The sequence below is a fragment of the Mus pahari genome, chromosome 10 (genome assembly GCF_900095145.1).
Source record: "Mus pahari chromosome 10, PAHARI_EIJ_v1.1, whole genome shotgun sequence".
Taxonomy (NCBI): domain Eukaryota; kingdom Metazoa; phylum Chordata; class Mammalia; order Rodentia; family Muridae; genus Mus; species Mus pahari.
This window is the reverse complement of record NC_034599.1, coordinates 80,516,047-80,521,152: the sequence shown is the minus strand read 5'-3', so window position 1 is coordinate 80,521,152 and position 5,106 is coordinate 80,516,047. Positions and strand designations below refer to the sequence as shown.

The 5,106-nt window shown below is 38.1% G+C and overlaps 1 protein-coding gene across 2 annotated transcripts in view; it reads left to right on the top strand.

The window, feature by feature from the left end:
• Positions 1-5,106, top strand: part of Ube3d (ubiquitin protein ligase E3D) — a 147,200-nt gene that overhangs the window by 107,369 nt on the left and 34,725 nt on the right. The window lies entirely within an intron of this gene.

Sequence of the window (5,106 nt, the reverse complement as noted above, 5' to 3'; positions counted from 1 at the left end):
TATATATATATATATAGTTACACTATATAATAATTTATAGCATAACATGTAATGATATGTGTTATATGTGTGTATGTAACATACATATAGCAAGTATTGTGTGGAGAGGAGGGCAAATATGGGTAAAACCTCAGATCCAGACAGGAGACCAGGAAATGGTAGAAATAGGTAGTCAGAAAGAATAGGGGATGGGCAAAAGGACACCGGAGACGCAAGAAGAAAGAGAATGGGAGGCATGGTTACATGGAGGGTAACAGAAAGGAAAGAAGGAGGAATATCTATTAACACACCTTCCTTCAAAATGCCATGACCATACCTAATATATTAGATATTGTGATGCTTTGTATATGCTCGGCCCAGGGAGTGGCATGATTAGAATGTGTGGCCCTGTTGGAGTAGTTGTGTCTCTGTGGATGTGGACTCTGAGACCCTCATCCTAACTGCCTGGAAGCCAGTCTTCCACTAGTAGCCTTCAGATGAAGATGTAGAATTCTCAGCTCTGCATCATGCCTGCCTGGATGCTGCCAATAAAAAGACATAGACTAGTAGACTGGTTACACAAACAGGACCCAACATTTTGCTGCTTGCAGGAAACCCACCTCAGAGAAAAGGATAAACATTACCTCAAAGTGAAAGGCTGGAAAACAATTTTCCAAGCAAATGGTCCAAAGAAACAAGCTGGAGTAGCCATTCTAATATCATCATTTCTAAATCTTGGAAGCATCCAAAATATCTTGTCAGTAAGTGAAAAGATAAACCTTAGTGTGTCTTACGCAGTGGAATATTATTCAGCACTGAAAAGACATAAATTATTACATCAGAAAAATACACAGAAGAAATAGGGATGCATATTGTTAGGGAAAAATCTGACAGTCTATAAAGGCTATCTTGTATGATCACAACAATATTGTGATATTTATAATGTGATCTTTATTATTCTCCAGTTTGTGTTCACTTGTGGAAGTCACACTGTGGTTAAGTGGAAAGGCTGGGGAGGGGGAGCGAAAGCAAGCTTGGTTTTCTTCTTTTGGAGATAGTTTCAAAAGATCATTAAACTTGCTTTATCCTCTCCTGGGAAGGAGTTGATATTAATTATGAGATATTTGACTCTAGGGTTGTAAATAATGTGAACTCTGTAGTGACCAGGCTTATAACTGTGGGAGGATTTCCCCATCTGTAAAAGGGAATTTAGTCTCTAGCTAGTAAGGGCAAAGTAAAGGACCAATCACTGATTTTTTTCTAACTGCAGGATATTTACTGTTGTTCCTATTAAGAAGCCAATATGAGGAATTTGTTACTGTTCAGGTTAGTCAGAATTCTTCTAAACAACAGAATTTCTCACCCGTTTAAAGAGAAGCAAAATTTATTAAAGGATCTTGCTAACTGTGAGCCAAGAATAGGGCCTAGTAATACACCAGTGTCGGTGGCAAATATCACTGTATTGTGTTACAAGTCACTTTACCATGATTCACCCTCTCTGAAGATGGCTCTTCCATGATCCCTCTTCAAATTAGTGACATCTGAGGCTTAAATCCTGTACTATGTGTTCAGTTAGTAGAACCTATTTACAGATGCTAGCTTCCATAGAAGGCTGGGGAACCACATCTTCTAGTTGCTGAGTTTGGGAGTGGGATCGATAAGGGAGGGAATTCTTCAGACGTTTCAAGGATATGGTTGAAAAGATGCTGAGGGGGCAGAAAATATGATAGCACTCCGGGGATGCTTTCTGTCGCTGCGGACTGTTTCATGGTATTTTCAAATTAAAAGGAAAGTCACTTTGCCTTATTATTCTTCCTTCAAGTCGTTTCTTTTAAAAATAGGTTTCATTCATAGACATTTGTGCCATTTGCCTCTATCACTGAGATTTTTGTTTGTCTTCTCTCATATGTGCATACACAAAGAATTGCATAGAGAGGTGGGGTACATTGAACGTTGTACCACTAACAAGCAAATTAAACTTAAGTGGGGAAACACATTTTCCCTCTTCCAGTCTCAGGCTAACGTTTATCCTGTGCCACTGCTCCCTGACCCAAGCTGCTTTTCTACATGTAAATGCTGGGATTATTTTCTTCCCTTTCGATTGAATTCTGCCATATTTTCCTTCTGGCCTTTTCCTTTAGGAATTCTTTGCTATGTCCTCTAGTTTCCCTTTAGTTGGCCCTTAATTCTCTCAAAAGCCATGTGACTCATCTGTATCTGTGTAGAAAATTAGCATGAAGATATGGCTATAAAAAAGAGGGACTCTTAAAAATAGTATTTTTAATCATTAAAACAATGTCTGGTGATCATTAGAAACTTAAAGGATAATAGTCTAAAAGTGTTTTCTTTCTGATTCTAATATTTTGTTTATTTTCTTCCAGTGTTTTCTCTCTTATGCATGCTTGGCAGGTGAGAAATGATTAAAAAAGAAGCAGGGCAGTTCTTGCCTTTATGGAACTGTGGTCCTTCCTGTTGAATAAATGTAATGTTGAAATCTGCTTTCTCCATTTATGCAATTCAGCCAAGCTGAATAAACCTGTCACACATTCTGAGTGGGCTCAATGAGGTGTTTTGGGTACAAGAAACATTTATACCATAAGTAGTTTTTCATGCCATTCGTACTCATAACTAGTATTTATTGTGTGTTACTGTGATAGTCATCCTCTGAAATACTTTGTGTATAGATGCCCTAAATCTTTCCAGAAGACCCTAATATACACTCTATTATCCTCATTTGGTACATGAGGAAACGAATCTTAGGGTTATTTTAAAACTTGCCCATGTTCTCAAAGCTAGCAACTGATAGAACTGGGATATGAATCAGAATGCAGCTCTAGGGTACGTGCATATTAATTTCTCTTAATCCTCATGATAATTCATAATACAGACCCTCAAATCAGAAGCTGGCACCGATGAAACCATTTTGTGCTCAGCCAGTGTGAAGCCATGAAGCTGTACTGTACTGCAAAGCACGTGGCCATGAAGCCATGAGCTGTAATATTGTGATGAGCACAACAAGCCAGAAGGCTCCTGGAGAGCCCCAAACAGGGAGCGGAGTCAGTAACATCAGAGCTGAGGGAAGAGCCTCATTAGCTGACATTCTCTTTCCAAAGCATTGCTAATCCTGATTGTGCCTCCTGGCAGGTGCCCTTCACATGGCTTTAGGGACAAGTATTGCTGGAATTTTTGTCAGGCCATTTTGGTGTGATACAGAACTACGTCAGCCAGACATTACAGTGGGACCATGTCTTGAGAATAGCTCTTTTTGAGAATTAGCTGGGGCAGGTTTTCACCTCATTGTTGTTAACAACATGGAAAAGATTGATCCATCGTGGCACATGCAACTCAGCCAAGCTGAATAAACCTGTGACTCGTTCTGAATGGGCTCATTGAGGTGTTTTAGGTACAAGAAACAATAAAAGAGAGGAACAACTTAACTGGAAGGGTTTTTAATTAGATTCTGTACAATCAAGGATAATGTTTATGTGCATGGGATTCCAATATTCTGCTTTAAATTGTAAAGTTGAACTACAAAATACTGTCCACTTGATGAATGAAAATCTTTTAGAGAAAACCAATGATGATTTAAACATGCCCAGCAAGATGAAATGAATATCTTTATTCTTTTCTCCCAGTTTATGCATAGAGTCAGTTAGTTTAAAGATAAGCGTTAATATCCTGGTTGGCAAGGACTAAAAGATATAAGATATAAATAACATGTAGTATTTTACAAGTTACCAAGTGACTTTATAGTATATGGAATTGAGTTGAAGGGGCAAAAGAAAAGAAAGTGTTCTGAATGTGACACCGTATAAACTGTGAACAAATTAAAAATTACTTTGCAATTGCCTATCTGTCCATGTGCACATACATATGAACAAGTACCTATACCATCCTCACATAAAACAATGCTATGCAGTTGTCATTGCCTCTACAAATCTATCTTTTTCATGTTGTTAACAGCAACAAGGTAAAAACCTGTTCCGGCTGATTCTTAAAAAGCTATTCTCAAGACATGGTCCCACTGTGATGTCTTTTGGAACAAAAATTAAATTATACTGTAGTAATGGTATTTTATTTAGTTGTAAGCAATTGCAAAGTTTGCAGGAAAACAGATAGATCTGGAAACTATGATAATAAGCAAAGTGGCCCAAAATCAGGAAGATAAAACGCACGTGATCTCTCTCATTTTCAGACTCTGTCTTGTTAATACATACATGTATTTAGATAACTGAGTGTCAATACAGTTAAAACTGAGAAAACTAGCTAAGGGGTCCAAGAGACAGGGTGGGCAAAGGGACACACGCACAGTACATGAACAACGTGGAAACAAGACTATTCAAGGATTGGTTTTCCTCATCTCCTTCCCAGCATCATTTCTCTCCATTCTTTTTGATATTAGCCATTCTTCCTGGAGTGAGGTTTTATCCCATTGTGTTTTTGAATAGCATCCCTGATGATGCACGAGGCTGACCATCTTCCTTTACCAAACACTTGTTAAACTGTTCTGTCTTTTGTTTTTGTCTTTTATAATGCATTTATATTTTTCAAAATGTCTATTTTGATCTAACGCCCACCTTAAACTCACATAGTTTTGCTGGGGGAGTTCATGATATATTCCGGATACCACACCCTTATTGCATGTGTGCATTGCCCACGTTTTTTCTTCTGTTCTGGGGGTTAATCCCTGCACTCTGCCAGCTATTTCCTTTGCTGGGCAGAGCTTTTTTAGTTTCATGTTAACCTATTTGTTTTTGCTTTTGCGTCCTGTGTTTTGTGGGTTTTACTCCAAAAGTTCCTTGCCCATCTCAATGTCCTGAAGTACTCAAGTTTCAGATTTTTCATTTAAATACTTAATTGTTGAATTTGATCTTTGTCAGTTGATAGAGGTGGGGACTAAGGATCTTACATTTGAGTGTACATAGCCAGCTTCTCCAACACCTGTTATAAAGTGTGTCTTTTCTACAGTCCTAGCTTTCACACCTGGCTATAGAGGTGCTCTTTCCTTGTTGGCTTTGTGTGGCGTTCCTTGGCTAATAATATATTTAACAGCTTTGTAGTTGCTTCAAATTTGGATAGTGTAATACCTCTTGTTTAATTCATTTTGCTCAAGATTTTTTTTTTTTT